Genomic DNA, 16,435 nt, shown 5'->3' on the forward strand with positions numbered 1-16,435 from the left:
CCCCCCCCCGCCAAGTTTTTGCAAATGCATCCTACTTCACTCTCGCGGATCCCGCGGCGCCCAATTGGCTCGTGAAATATTTCATGCGACGCCCGCCGTTCACTCGGTCTAATCGATCGATCGACGCGGATCGCCGCGTCGGTGAAATTTTTCAATCTGACAGACTGAGCGTGAGGATACGAGGCTCCTTGAAAGAGAAAGAGAGAGAGAGAGAGAGAGAGAGAGGGGGAGGAAAAAAGAAAATCCTTCGAAGATTTATCCTGTTAAAATTACACGAGCAACCCCTCTGCCTGTCAAAACGCGGCTGACACAGCGATCGATCATGCCGGTGACGTCTCTCGCACGACACGAGCTTCGCGATACCTTCCCGACCGAGCGTGCGTTGCATCTTCCAAAGGCTGAATTCGCCGCGACTTATTTTCACCGTAGAGGAAGTGCGGGCAACGTGGGATAGTCGGGTAACATGGAATAAAAATATCTTTTTCAAAAAAGGTGGAAAAGAGATTAGAGCCAAAAATGATTAATATTTCAGTTTCCATTTTCATAAAAACATGTTGTTATAGCTGCAAAAAATTTACAAGTTAAAAATATTGAAAAATGTTGCATAAAAACTGTCTGTCTGTAAAGCTTGTGTATAGAAATTTAATCTTATACTTTCTACGCAAAAATAATATAGAGAAGTTTACGTGATAAATTAACAACTTTAAATAAAAAAAATTGTTGCACGGAGAAATAAAGATATTTGAATTGTTGAGATATTGAAAAATATTTATACGAATTATTTTAACGAAAAATAAAAGTTATAACACATTGGTGATAGAATAATTTGGGAAAAATTAAAGACTAATGCAAATGGCACTTGTCTTTAGAAAAAAAAAATTCCCTTCGAAAAAATTGATATAACATTGAACTTACTATAGATACGCGAAATTTGTTAGAGACACGTTATGACACTTGACATTACAACTCGGCGAAAACTGAGTACAGTTATCTATAATGGCTCTCAGGTTATCTTAAAGAAAGCTTAGCATATTTCATATCGCCCGCACTTCTGAAGAAACGAGATCGTTATCCCGGAAGTCGGAAGACCCAGCAATTACGGACCTCCGCGCGGTAAAAAATCTCAAGCTCAGCGGTTCCCTTAATTTCGTCCTTTCGTCTCTCGCATTTTCGCGAAAGGAGGCTGCCGGAGACACGCAGACAGCGTGTCTCCGCGAGGGAGATACCGGCTGTTCCGTAGATCGATACGAACCCTCTCCGGTGTCTACTCTTTCTCTCTCTCTCGGTCGCCACCTCGTTTCCATGTTGCCTTCTTATTTCCATGTTGCGTTCACGTCGTCGTTGACGACGACGCCGACATCGTCGTCGCCGCGCGGTATCAGGGATTTTCCTCCGCGGGGATCACACGAGAAGTCGAAAAGCGGCAATCCATCACTACCCGGTGACAGATGGCTCGCGTATACGCGCGTTTATCGAGTTCGCGATGTTCGACACGGCGTTGCCTCCCTGATTACTTATCTATTCAGCGCGCGTATTAAATTTTACGAGGACGAGTCCTCGCGGCGGATTGACTTTTCTAATTATCTCGCGCAAAATTACGCGCGGTTTCGCTGAACGCTCGACGCCATTGCAACATAATGTGCGCGCGCGAACGCGTGCTCTTCCGGGGCCACCGTTTTTAAAATTAACGCGCGCTTGAAAATTGCACACACGCGTCAATTTACCCTCCGGTTTAAACCTCGCTGCACCGCCGCGCCGCCCGGTATTTCGTATTTGCGAAAATTTTCAATTTACCAAGAGTACTCGCGAAAATTCCGCGATAATTACATCGCACGCACGCGCGGCAAAACGCGAGGAGCTTCGTGTTTTCTGTCCCGTGCGAGATAATCCGGTCGGGGCGATTATCGCATATTATAATTATTCAGCAATACAGAATCCCCGTGTGTCATCGGAATCGGAAATTAATGTTACGCAATATTTACGGGTGAGGGAGGGGGAGGGTGTTCCCGACCGAGTCCTTCGGGGCCTTCGGCCGAGATGGCCGCAGGACGAATGGCGTCCACGTTCCTCCGGAGCCAAATTCCGATCGTCGTTTGTCGAGTCGGTGGGGACGCGCTTAAATCAACAGACGTATCGACGCGAATAAAGCGAAGCGTATATAAACGATATTGCGTGGCGGGGGTTAGCCGGGCGCGGCGACGGGCGTACCAAATGCGACGCCGCTATTCGTCCCGGAGCCAACCGTATTGCATGCACGTGCGGACGCACGTTCGGCAAATATCCGTCCGCTGAATATGCCGGATCGCGACGACGTCATCCTTCTCTTCCGTCACGAAGGGGATCGCCGGCCCACCGACGTGGCGCTTCGGCTCCGAAAAGGGAAGACGCGGGAGCTCCGGATAACGCGTTTCAACCGCTAAACGCGACAGTCCGGTTCTCAAGCTGAAACAATACGTGACCCTCGTGCAGGGCAAATAGAGGGTTGGGAGGGGGAGGAGATCCGCCGGTCGCATTTAGCGCTAAACGCGCGGTCGGTATACGGACGAAAGTGTGTTTGTTCTCGAGAGGGCTTAAATCAGTACTCCGTTTCGGAGCGTTGTTGCTTACACTCCAGTTACTCTTGGCGGCGCGACAAGGAGACGCGCGTTTGCTCAGCCGAATCGCGCCCGCTGATGTTATTATGCCGCTGTGAAGTTCGCGTTACACGCTAGCGGAACACCGGAATTAAACATAGTAGTCGCAGTTCGCAGCAGGCGGTCGTTGAAATTATTAAGTCCTCCGGTTTGAAGCCGGCGGCGCGCGGACGATTCGTTATCGCCGCTTCTCGGGGAATTGTGAACGCCGAGCTTTGGCTTTCGTGCGGAGTTCATTCGGCCGGCCGTTGCAATTAAAACGAATCGACGCACGGAAAATTGATCAGGAGTCGCCCGCCATATCCCGGACGGTATTGTCGGTGATTAACGTTCACGCTAATCTCCGCAGGATACCGCCGGTCGAAATCCGATTACGGCGAGCGAAGGAGAATCACGCGTGGGAAGTAACACGCGAGAGGTATCTTCGCGGTATTTCGCGATCCTTCGAGGATCTCTCCCGCGCGTGTCGGTGCATAAAGCTCACCCGAGGAGCTTTTCGTTTGGAAGATCCGGAAGATCGCCTCGAACGAGGTAACCTCGGCGAACGCTGACCACCAAGCGTTTGCGACTTCAACCTTGGGCGTAACCACACGGTAAAAAGTGACCCGGGTACATCGATACCTCGTAAATAACCTTGCACTCACCGCCGAATTGCGATGCGAACGCGCGCACCGCGTTCCACAGGCACAAAGTTTTTCTCTCTCTCTCTCTCTCTCTCTCTCTCTCTCTCTCTCTCTCTCTCTCTCTCACTCGACTGACGGTAATCAATGTCCGCTTACGCGGAAACGTAGTTAGAAAACAAAGCCATTTGTCTGTCTCTGGGAAGTAAAAGAGAGGAATGAACACGGCTGAGCCGCGACAGCGCGAAAAAAGATGACGAATGCGCCGGGATGAAGCCAGCTTTGCACTTTGACGCCGATGATGATCCCGCGATTCGTCGGTTTTTTTTTTTTGTTTTATCGCTCTTCGCCCGACAGGGATGCATCAGTCGTACCGGCGAATTGATGATTCGTCAGTCTCGTCAGCGAGTTTTACACGTGTTTAACGCTTTCGGCGCGAGAATGGACCTCACGACGATCAATGGGGATTCATAGATCTCTGTTAATCCGCCAACCCGAAAGAGTCCGTTGTACATTAGTTGAGTATGAATTATTAACCGCGAATGGTGGTGCTCTCAGAGAAATCGATCCGCTGGGGCGAGGGCAAAATTCGGTTACGAAGCTGCAGCCGAGAATTGGGAGTGCCTTGAACTTTGCTGCAGCAAACCGGATAGAAATTTAAAATCGGAACTGGAAAAGCCCTGCGGAGAAATGTAACGCTCGGCCGGATTTGTAAATCTTACCAGGCTCTGTCTTGGTACGTCCGACTATATCTTGTTTATCCTGACAGTTTATGAGAAAATTCAAATACCCGCAACTTATTTGCGTGAAATTTTCTACGCAAACACTATTTTTGAGAAGCAAAATGAAAGTTAGTTAATTCGATCTTCTCTCGACCTTATTATAGTAGATTTCATTAAAGTCTCTTTAAGAGCTCATTTGAAACTATTTCAGGAATTGGCTAACTAAGTCCTGACTGGGCTCTATGAGCGCAAGTCTTGTTAAGGACATCCACGTTAGTGCCTATTCAGAGCCCGTTCGCAAAATTCCAATTCCAAAATTTACCTTTCTCAGCCACACTTCTCAGCCGAACGAAGGCAGACCTATTTCGGGGCACGTCTACCTAGGGTTACACTACAGACTTCGGGCACGGCCCGATTACTTTCTACCCGGGATGAAAATTACGTTACGCTCGGACTTAACGAAGCCCATCCATTTGCGGCGTTGAGTCCCTCCGTAGCTATGACCCGGTTCAAGTTTTCCCAACGGAGCTGTTCTCCCGCGTACATCCGAGAGCAACTGCCCTGTCTGTTCGATGTTGATCCTCGCGAGAAGCATCCCCCGTACGTACGGTACGTATTTGTACACATACGTATTGTTGTTATCATGCGAGGCTCATTCATCACGTGCGATCAGTCAGCGCGCTAATGCATACAATGATGCGATGCATCTTGAGTGCAGTTCCTCGGTGCGGTGAGCTGAATGGGGGCCTGGTTGGAAAAACCACGATCTTCGAGGACGAGCTCAGAGAGGGATCCCCGAGGTTGCGAAGAGCAGCGGTGTGACGTGACATTGATAAATGGCGAGTCACATTCTACGATAAAGACCGGTTTACACGCGGATGCGTCGAAACAATCGCGAAACGGTTGTCCCGCGTGTTTTTTTTCCCCCCCCTCCCCACGTAATCGACGATGACGCGATTAATTTCGACGAGACAACCCCTCCTCCCGTCCGATCTTTTTTTCTCGCTTGGCTCTTCGACCTCCCGTTGTCCCTCCGCCGAGCGGTGAGTTCATGATGAACGAGGATACGAACGATAAGCGATAATTATAAATGAGAAGGCAACATGTCTCGACGGGTAATCGACGTGTGCGCGTGTTCGAGATGGAACAGAGGAGTGCAGAAACCTTTTTACCGTCTCCCAATCGATTACAGAGGATGGGAGGATTTATCGTCCCACCTCGCCAATCGAATCCAAGAGACAAATAGTTACTTAGGGATAATAGGTCCGACTGAAACTGGTCGCGGCGAGCGAGTCGACGGGTCAGGCTGTAAAAAATTTCCACCATTCCGCTCGGTACGCAGAACCGATTAAGACGGAATTATCCGAATTCGTCTTCCGTGAAAATACGATTGTCTCGGATTTCCTGGGGCGCTTTTCTTCGCGTGCACGTGCGGCAGAGACAGATAGAGGGACAGAGAGAGAGAGAGAGAGAAAGAATATTCTCACAACATGGTATTAATGAATCGTAATTGTTGGATTTTTCTCGACACGACTCGAGTCTTATAAGAACGACGACCGGTTCCTCTATTCATTCAGTCGTATACTTTCGGCCGGTACTGGAGACTGGCGAGGTGTTAATTCAGTACTAACGTACGAATTTCACATTACGATAGCAATTCCTTAAATAAGAAGAGCGGGAGATGTCACTAACGTGGAATTGAAATAGTTCAGCGGTGAGAGGTTAATTATATGCGGCAAACGGAAGGCCCGAATTCGACTCAGCCGAGTCCGCATTGCTGCGGCGTTCTTACCTCACATGACGTTAAACACCCGCGGGTACAATTAAGCACTCCGGCTGTTCTGTTCTGACTTTTCCTTCCACAATATAATTGTGGTATTAACAATTGTAATAATGTAATATGACAATAATTTAGTAACGATGATCATTATCGGAAATCGACAATTTGTGATACTTTTGCAATACTGGGAAATCGGTGCAGTCACAGTCTCTCGAATTTCGAGCTATCATCCCGATATTACGCCGGTATCAAATCGGTATTGGCGTCTGCTATTGTTTACTAAAAATCGCTGCTGATCGCCGGTACAGCAGTTATTTCCTACTCGGGCATCCGCGTCGGCTTCCGTTAGCAGTCCACCAGGAAGATGGATCGTCGCGAATAGTCCGCGGTAATCGCGTTATTGTCTTCCGAAACTACCTGTTGTATCCATAGCGGTACGCGATCGATCGATTCGCTCGGAAGCAGATTCGCTTAACGACCGTATTAAGGTCGATCCCGGCGGGATCCGGCGTCGACGAGTATCGGCACTCGCCGTCTACCTCCGAGGTACACGTTATCAGAACTATCCGAACGGCTAGTCGTTGAACTGACCCCGCGACGAGTCAGCCGAGTGGCGATCTTATCCGCGCGATAAAAATGAAAAATTACCTCGAGTTTACCTTCGAACCTCTCGGACACTCGGGCCGAGTGTTGTTCGCGGACGTTTCGGACGCGCTCTCTCCTCCAAACTCGAAATTGTTATTCGCATCGCGCGGAGGTTGGCCGAGAAACTCGCGGCGACGCGCGTCTCCGCCGTCTTTACGCGCCGAAATAAAGCGGGTGACGAGGAGGAGACCTGGCCCGCAACCAAGAAGCTTAATCCCGCGCGCCGATCCCCCGTTCGACGGCTACAAATCCGAGGAATACCCCGTCACGCCATGCAGTATGCAGCACGTAGCCGCGCGCGCTCGCTCGCGAATCGATCCTCCTCCTTCACCCCTTCGTTTCCGCCTTCTGCCGCTGCTGCTGTCGCGCGCGATATCCTTCCTTTATCTCAGTTACACACCATAGTGTCGACCCGAAACCCAACAACGCGTTCCGCGACTTCATCCTGCGCCGCAACACGTCGCTTTCGATAACGCGAAATCGCGCGAAAGCTTTTTTTTTCTTCTTCTTCTTCCGCGCTGCGCGACAACGAGCGAACGATAGAGGAAAAGTATCGAGACCGACGTACCATTTTGTTTTCTCGGGCTCTGAAATCTGTCTGTTGAGCGTGTGGAATTCAAATTGACGTGGATGCGAGTACGCAAAGCGACGACGTTCCTCTGCCGAAGTCACGTTGCAGTTTTTAGAGAATTATGACACGTTGTCTTGCAAACGACTACTTCAGAGGTTGGAGAAACGACGCTTCGAGAAAGTAGAACTGATACCTACTGGGAAATTGTCGAAGAGTGAAATAAAAATATGAAAATTACGTTATTTTGTTACATTTCAACATCTTTACGCATGTTATTTTTAATCTTGGATATTTTTTGTGGAAAGGAATCCCCTGGCTTTTTCCACTATTTTCGACCATCTTAAGGGAGCAAACAAACAAGAGAAACGAGGGAAAATCAGTCACCGGTGACTTCAGCTCTATTTCGTGAGATAATATTTCACAGCAAGATATATCGGTTGAGAGGCCAGTAAATTCTCTCAAGTATATCGGCTCACGGAACAACCGAACCCTAATCTTTCTTGCGTGGTCCAACGGCAGGGGATAAAGATTGGTCCGAGATCGAAAGTTTTATTTAAAAAGTTCCAAACTTACACTATAATACTATAATATAGTGTCATAGTATTATCTAATAGTATTGTCCGATAAGTTATTTACCGCTGATTCGTCTTACTTAAGAATCGCTGACAATTTTACAAGAACTCGGGGACAAGCTTAAGCGCATCGAGAGACCCAACTAACGCTAATCACGTAACGAAGCGTGCTTGTAAATAGAAACAGCCACTTCAGCTCCACCTGCTGTGCACATTCGACTCCACTTACTGCACACACTACGACGAAGTTCACGTGCCTTTCGACAGAGTTCGGCACTTTATTGCCGAGAGAACATGGGTATGTCCGTTTATTACACCCGTATCAGCCTTTGATGCTTTTCCTCTGGTAATTATTATTTGATCCGGCGACGTCACGTCACGTCATAATACGGTGTATCGTTGTATCCTGACATCCGCCGGCGCTCAGGGAGGAATAAGTTACGACCGGGATATAGAGGGGGGAGGGGGCGAACCGTAAATTCCACGGGGCCGCGCGAGATAAGGCTTAATTTTACGAGCGTACGGATAGAAATTGCGATGGAATTCGCGAGGCAACCGGCGATATCCGGTTGCGATACGGCGACGGCGGGCTCGAAAATTGCGCGATGCGTCTATTTCGCGACACGAGCGGTCGCCGGACTCGCGCGTAACGCTCGTAGCGCGCTAACTGGTGCGGAACTTTAATCTGGTAATGTGGAGCGTGCGAAAGACACCTGGTCGCGCGCGACGGTGAGCGCGACGCTAAGATCCGGAACGGGGGATTCAGAGGCATCTAAAAGCTCGCGGATAACGCCTCCCGCTATTCTCATCGGGAGGTAAGCGTCTTACCCGGAGGAGACAAAAACGCGCGGGAACACCGCATAACGGATTAACCCGGGGCGCCATACATTCCGTTGCTTTACGACAGGCCGGGATTCCGGAGAGAGAACGGATTTCGTTCTTGTACAGAGTTATTCTCGCAAAAGAACGGCTCGTCCTGTTCTCTCGCGTCGCTTTTTCGCGACGAAGAGGAACCCGTAATGGTCGGACAATCGCATTTCCGCGCGCTTCGCTCCCTCCGCCGGTCTTTCCTTTCTCCATTGTCCTCGCGCGGATCCTCGTCGCGGCGGAAAAGCTGCGACGAGCCGCAAAATCGGCGTTTTCATCTTTGTATCCGCGAAATTTAATCCCTCCACGTAGCCAGTCCGCAGGAATCGCGCTGAAATCCGCATCCGTGCCGCGCGGCAAATCCTCGGCTGCTGCGGATCGCGCGAGAAAGATCCGTGCCCGTTGCAATTCTCCACCGCATTTCCCAATTCCCGTGGACCGTCCTGCTTGTAGCGCGGTACTCGCCATACCGATATCGCCGCCATTGTTCTCCGAGTTTCGTCTCTCGCCTCCCCGGGCGAAAGTTGGATCCTTTTTTCGGAAACTTTGCGCGCCGTTCTTCGCTTTTATCGAAGTCTCGTCGGCCCTCGATACCCTATTCTGTAGGAATGGTCCTTCCCTGGCCTGATCTTGACGGATAACTCGAGTCCGCGTCTTTTATTTTTCAATCGTTTCTCTCTCTCTCTCTCTCTCTCTCTGTCTATCGCCTCTCCTTCTCCCGTCGACCGTGGATTTTCATTTTCGAAAGGCAACCTCGCGTCAATCCCGCTGAGGAGATTCGACCCGGTCTCGACGAAAAATCGAATCCTTCTCTTTTCTCAATTTGGTCTACGTAAAAATCTCCTCACGATCCGCAGTTCGAAGAGAATTTCACTCGTGTCTCTCCCCCCTCGCACTCCCTTCCGTACCATGAACGCGGTATCAGCGAAAGTCGGAAATTTACCCTTTTAATTATGAACAGAAAGACACGTCTACATTTTTCATTTCGCAAGGAATCCCTTGATCACTATAAATTGGCTTAAGGAAGTTGCAAGACTCAGTGTCATATTTTCAATGACGCATCAGTGCATACACTCATAAATTATAGCAGTGTGTTTATCAAGCAAATTTACGTTTCTATACTTTTTATCTCACTACTTAAATAATAAATATTAATTCGAAACGAAGTTGAAGTAAACATATATATGCGCAATATTACAAATGCAAAAATATTATTTTTCACATCTCTTTACGGCCGTATTCATTTATGCTGTATTTATGCATCAGCTGGCTTAATAAAAATGCACAGGTAATGCGAGAAAGAGATATATGAATGTTTAAGTACATGCATATGTATTTCGAATATTATTATAAATTATGAATTTGACACCGCTGTAATTTCAAAACAAAATTATTAGTAATTCTGGAATATGTATAAAATATTTGCATACTCTTGTATAGTCTTGAATATAATAATATTTTTTCGTCGCAAACTTATTTTTAGTTCGGAAGATATTATAAATATAAATAAAAATAGCACACTAACTCAAGGAACGCGTATAAAGGTGTCGATTTTAATTGCAAGTACTTCGGTACTTAAACGGTCAATCTTTTTCCAATTGCACGAGCAGTTAGATAATATCTCAACGTACACGTACATTGCGAATGAAGTTTGGAGCTTCAAGTTTTTTCTTCTCAGTTTTCGGTTTCTCATATTTATTTACGTTAATATTAACACATTTCGCACGGTTTTATTATTTTTTGCATATCTTTATTTTTTTTACTGAAGTCAAGCTCGAAAAAAAATTGTCTCAATTTTCGCTCGAAGATCGCTTCCAAACTTCAATCACATTGATGCAAGTTTCATCGAATTCTTATTGAACTCATTTCGTCTTACAACCTTCTTAAACGCCCAGCCGTACGACGTAGTTTGAATAATAGCGCGTTAAAAATCAAGTTCTCTCGGGAACGAAGTTTCATCCATAGAAATCGGTACTCTCGAGACGTTCGCTTAACAAAGTTATTTAAAGATTAACAAAAATTCTCCGCATTACGAAAGTCTTCTATCGATTTGTCTTAATTCGTCTCTGGGAGAGGCTATTTCCGTCCGATCTTAAAATACAACCGCCTCTTCAGAAACTGTGGATCGCCGTCGTCGTCGTCACGAGTTTGACAGTGTCTGGAACGATCGTAGTCGCGCCCACGTTTTGCTCGTACCTGCGATAATAGGCCGTTACCGATGGATCCGGTCTTCCGTTCGTTAAATTGTCCGACACTTTCGCGAACAGGACGCGAATTATCGCCGACGCGGCGGTTTTCCGTGCAGCGTCGTCGCGCTTCCGTGAGATATCGGGCCGAATTTCACGGGACGCGACGGCAGAACACAGGCGAGAAGTATCGCTGTGAAACAAGTAAAAAACTGCATTTCGCTGAATCGACATGCGCTTTTCTAAACGGCAGTAAATCAAGACTCGAAGACTGACAATGACAGAGCGATACTGGGAACGCGCAGTACGGCGCAGAAACGCGAGATCGAAATACACGAGGGTATAAAACACTCCGTAGAGAATTTTGTTTTGAGTCCAATTGGGGTCCAGTCTGATTTCCCAAGATAATGGTGAATTTCAATTGGGAAATCGACTCAGGTCGACCATTCAAAAACTAGAAGGTTCGTGACTGAAGACAACATTTTTTATTCGTTCCTTGAGGTTAATGTTCTATTTTTAACGCTTGTTTTTAATTTCTTTTAAACCGTATTTAGAATTTTATTAAATACTTACTGTGATATTAAGGATTAATACAGAGATATTGTATCGAAATTTCGAAATTTTCGACCATTTTGTTTTGAAAATATAGTCGTAAGAAATTCGCAATTTATAGTAATGCCCACGATGTACGTACATATATACACATTTAAGTATTTATGCATACCGCTTTCTATTACGTAGCACCTCTGTTAGCTCGACATAAATGAGAAAAATAAAAATAAAAAATATCTCTATGTTTGTAATATTGTATGCATATATTCGTCTTAATAATCGGAACCTATGCTGCGTATTGAAGAATTTGGGAAGATTTCTGTGCGACACGCGACTGATGTGTCTCGCGAGCGCGGCACGTGGTTATTTACAGGATTGACAGGTGCGACAGCGGATGCACGAGTCGAGTCTTGAGCTCCTAAGCTCAGCCCGGAGATGCAAATTTCATTCTCACCGCTCGTTGCTCAGCCCCGGCCGATTGAGAAACGCGAGTCGCGCTCATGTTATCGAAAGCTGCCGAGCCTTCGGCCCCTTAATCCCCCGTATCGCATTAGCGACTGGAGATTGCGTTTGCCCAGTCGGATCGCCAGCAGTTCCTTTCTCATTGTCACATTGACAATCGTAGACGAGGACGCAGGTGCACGAGACGCGAGATCGCCGGTGTGACACGGATATCAGAGCCGTTGCTCTCTCCGTTCTCACGGACGGGCGGACGGACGGATTCACTCGATCCCGCCGAACCGCTACCGTATTCTCGCATGCTTCGAATAAACGTCGCGCGGCCCGCTACCGTATACGGCCGTTTAGCGGTACATTTGTTCCGTTTCGCAGCTAATATAACTCACGCGGCATTGTCGACCGTCTGTCACCACGCAGACGCACATGTTGCGCCGCATATCCGCGCGATTTCCCTCGGCCGAATTCCACACGACACGAGAGAAAATAAAAAAAATTATATATATATATACATATGTGCGTGTGCGGTGTTTCGAGCCCATTAATGGGTCGCATTGTGTCTCGTGGGTCACGGCTGGCCCGTAAAAAGCGCGATCGGGAAAATATTTTCCCGGTGGAACAGGGCGAAACTCCTGGGCGCGAGCGCGCGGTCAGGCGCGCAGCACATCGGCGCGACTCCTCTGCGCCCCGATATCAATTAATTACCGTCCCGGCAGCAATCGTGAAAGCAGCGATAAACTCGATTGCCCCGCGGAATATTTTCCGCGGCAACGATAATACGCGGCGAACTGCCCGCTGCCGATTCGGGGAGGGAGAGAGGAAACTGCCGCTTTTTCCCTCCGTTATCGACGCGGCGCGAGCTCGTTCCTATTGCGCGCGCCTCCTTCGTCGCGAATCAATTCGCATTCCCTGTGCACTGAACGTTAATTAAACTGTATAACTGTTCATCGCGTACACGTGTACACACACACGGCTGGTTTTACGCTACGTGCGAATATCCCAAGATCGTGTAATCCGGGCAAAGTTCAACGTGAGTGTATATTCGATGTTTTCCAACGTACGAAAGATACCTTCGCTCGGTCGCGGGGAGGGAAAAAAAGCAAACGGTTACGTGAACCAACAGCGAGCGTGCGCTCCCGTTAAACTTTCGGGCGTTCTATTTTGGCGCGATAAGCTCCACGGTGAAATTTATTGGCACTGCAAGAGCGGAACGCAAGAATCCGTTTTGCGGTCTATCGGCCTCCGACTGTTTCACACGCCTAAATAAATGGCGGGGTTTTTGTCAAATGATATTTTTGCAGAAGGGGTCTCGCTCGCGCTTTCGAGAGACTGTCGGAATCAGTCTACCGTTGAATACGTTTTAGTACGTTAACGATCGCACCGGCGCATGCATGCACGTAGTCCCAACACACCGAACGCGGCGAACAAATATTTCGTACGACGGGACGGAATGCGCTGTAAAGTATTTACGAATGCCGCCTGGTTTGACCCCCCAGTGTTCTCTCGCTCTCCCACTCCTTTCTCGTTCTTTTTTTACATTTTTGTATATACTCGCTACCGGGCTAAGAGCGGCAGATTGTAACGATAAATATTCCGACCTTTTGCCACGTTGCAATTAAAGCCGCTCGTTGTGCTTCAACATGGCTCGCGAGAGCGAAAATCGGTCCGATTCTCTTCTCTTTTTTTTTTCTCCCCCGAATTACGTCGCAACAACGCGCGAAACCATCGTACAGCTATCCTCCCTGATAGAAATTTCATGCATTTCTTGAGCCGTTCCCGGACAGTTATATTAACTTCTGTCTGGTAAACGGGGAGTAAAACTACTTGGTAATCCGAATCGAGATGTGATGCTTCTCTCCTGCAGTCACTTCGCACAAAAGATGCGCGAAATTTGAATCCGTTTACCGAACCAAAACAGAACAATAAATGGACACAAAATGATTCAATTGATTAATACTAGACAATATACAGGATGAAAAGTTAAACCGACAAACTTTGAAGAGAAATAGGGGACTCCAAAACAAACATTTTCTGTTAATAACATTATTTTTCTCGACTCCACTGCTTCTCTATTTCCCTTTAAAGTTTGTCGGTCTAACTTTTTAATATCCTATATATATGTATGACTGGACAGAACGCAAAGTGCATATATTTTTACGAGGAAAACTGCTTCAGCCACTGAATAAAACTCTATCAAGTCCTGTCCGTTTCCTACGCGGTATCGTTGCGGTTGATAAAGTAAAATGCACTAATATTAGATAGCAATGCGGATGAGTGTTTAGAAAAACTGCATACATTTCTATCGGGACTTTCACCTCATTTTTGATTTTAATCTCGACCGAGTGTATTTTTAATTCGCCCTCTTAGCGGCAAAAGGCGCTCGCGTGATGCTGTGTATTATTATGGACAACGAAAGCGATGTATTACGCCGCTCCGTCATCCATCGAAAAGCGGATATCGAACGATTTCGGCTGGGGGGAGGGGAGGGGCTTAAACGCGGCGACGTAATACGATGTTTATGGCGTCACCGCGCGCGTTTTACGACGACAGCCTTTTCCGTTTGTATCGGCCCCGGCGACGAGACGAGGGACGCGTTTACCGTGGCCTACCCCCCACATATTTACGATGTTTGACTTTTGCTCGCACACGAAGGACCACGGCGACTACGGGGACGGACGAGAGGTCGGAATGCTCTTAGATTCTGAATATGGCTCGCCGCCAAGGAGTATCGAGAGTCATACACTCGCGTCTTCCGAACTCGTCGTCGTCTCCCTCCGGCCTTGCTCGTCCGTTCCAGCAGTCCCCCGATTACCACCCTCGTCTAAAATCAGCCGGAACGAAGATAAAAGTTTCGCGTGGGGACACGGACCGACGAGGAAACTGAAAAAGGGAGGGAAAAAATAGCGAGGCAAAAGACTCGCGATATGTCGTTCGGAGCGTTTATATAGACCTCTCTCTCTCTTTCTCTCTCTCTCTCTCTCTCTCGCACCTCGTGAATTCTGAAATAGCTCCGAGGACTGCTACTTCGGAGCCTCAGCGCAAGATACACCTCCACTCACGCGCGTTGATACCGTCGGATTTTTCCCCTACTGTCTGCGAGTCACCCCAAGAGTTCCTCCGCGTTTTAAGCACACCTTCGCTCAAGGAGCGTCTCATTCGCGTTGTCGCGAATTTCGCAGAGGGCGAAATTAGCTTACGCCGGAAGTAACTCTTAATTGTCCCACTTGTCGCGATCGAGCCGGGTTCATTACGGGGCAGGGAGGGGTTGCGGGATTTCTGTCGAAATAAATGTTACAGAAGAGCGACGCGGCTTCCCGTCCGAAAGTTCCCCGGCTTTCTCCTTCTGGCTCGCTTCGATTAGAATGATTCGATAAACAGGCGCTCTGCGCTCGTGGATTGGCGCGGCGTATTAATTAATCGGGGACGAGAAGCCTGTCCCCGATGCGACGCCCGATGAATATTCCTCCTCCTCCTCCTCGTAATAAATGGCGAAGTTCGCGGCGGGCTCCTGAAAAGGAGCGGTTTGCGAAGAGCGTTTATCCGAGTACGGCTTTCTCCCGTACTCGTGACTTCGGGGAGATTCCATTTCGAAGTTGCGAACTAAACGCACGCGCCGGCGATGGGTTATTACGGAGTGATAGATCAGAGCTCGAGGTAGTCGTTCGCGCGGTTTTCACATTTAATTCTCCCGCCGAGAATGAGAAACGGGACAAGTAGGCGAGTGAAATATTTGCGAGTCAGTTGCGTAATTCCGCCGTGTCGCTAAAAGTCTCAAGCTGCAGAAGGGCGGAGAGGGGCAGGGGGATGGAGGGAGAGGAAGGATTCGTCCGGAGGAACGTGCTCTCATGCAAAATCTCATTCTTCCGCCCTCGTCGGCGAGCGCGCTCTATCTTCCCTCTCGTCGCGCTGCGCCGCAGCACGGGCAAAGAGACAACAGTGAGAACCGTGAGAAAGAAAGAGCGCAGAGGCGTGGAAAGAAGGGAAGCACGCGATACAATGCCGGCGATGCTCGGGGATCCTCGGATTTCCGCGGAATGCGGAGCTGCTCGCCGCTCGCGCGGAATTTTCTGGGCGCGCGTGCACACGCGGTACCTGAATGCCCCATAATTTCATGCCCTGGAATTAATTTGCGGCCGCGATGTGAGAAGCGCCGGCGAAACGGATTTCGCCGCTCGCCCTGCGTTCTAACGTTGTCGCGGGTTACCGAAAGTCGCGTTGCCGATCCGCCCTCGATTCGCGCTCATTTAGCGGAAGGGGGAGAAGGGTTGATTATTAACATCGAATTACGAATAATTCGCTAATTCGGTTGCACCGACTAAATGTTCTCGCTGTTGCGACAACGAATGATGCGGCAGCAACGATGCGGTTTTACTGAAACAACGAGATTATTTTTCTCCGTGGGGCCGAACGTATACGAATGTATTTCCCCCCGCAGGGGTTCGTTATAAAATTATGAAAGAAATCTAAAAATACATGCGCGTGCTTTATACACGCGCGAGTTTTCCCCCGTACCGTTACGACGGAATTCACTTTCGGGGATCTGAAGGAGAGAAGTTTTTACGTATTCTCTAAAAAGCTACCCGCCGCCGTCTGACGGTGCGCGCGAAAATTCCTCGCCGAGTGTTTCGAAGAGCGGCATCCCTCACGTTTCGCAACGAGGCCGACGGTTCGGTGGTGATTAATTTCTTCCTCCCGCGGTGCACTTTGCACATGATAATAGAGATTCTCGTGAAATTCTTTCCCCGGGTCTCCCCACTGCCATCGGGGGCTCCCGCGGGTTCGCGCCAATCAGTCCGTCGGTTCTTTTGATATCGATGCCGACAGGAGGAAA

The 16,435-nt window shown here is 48.4% G+C and overlaps 1 protein-coding gene across 6 annotated transcripts in view; it reads right to left on the reverse strand.

The window, feature by feature from the left end:
* Nucleotides 1-16,435, reverse strand: part of LOC106746723 (dipeptidyl aminopeptidase-like protein 6) — an 81,910-nt gene that overhangs the window by 27,282 nt on the left and 38,193 nt on the right. The window contains exon 1 of one of the 6 annotated variants that reach the window (XM_014623594.1): nucleotides 6,404-6,490. The exons of 4 other annotated variants lie outside the window; for them this stretch is intronic. The gene's annotated coding sequence lies outside the window, so the exon portion shown is untranslated. Of the gene's footprint in view, nucleotides 1-6,403; nucleotides 6,491-16,435 lie in introns of those variants that run through there. One more of the 6 variants, XM_014623596.1, reaches the window with a different exon arrangement.

Source organism: Dinoponera quadriceps, unplaced genomic scaffold, assembly GCF_001313825.1.
Source record: "Dinoponera quadriceps isolate SergipeBrazil2010 unplaced genomic scaffold, ASM131382v1 scaffold1565, whole genome shotgun sequence".
Lineage (NCBI taxonomy): Eukaryota > Metazoa > Arthropoda > Insecta > Hymenoptera > Formicidae > Dinoponera > Dinoponera quadriceps.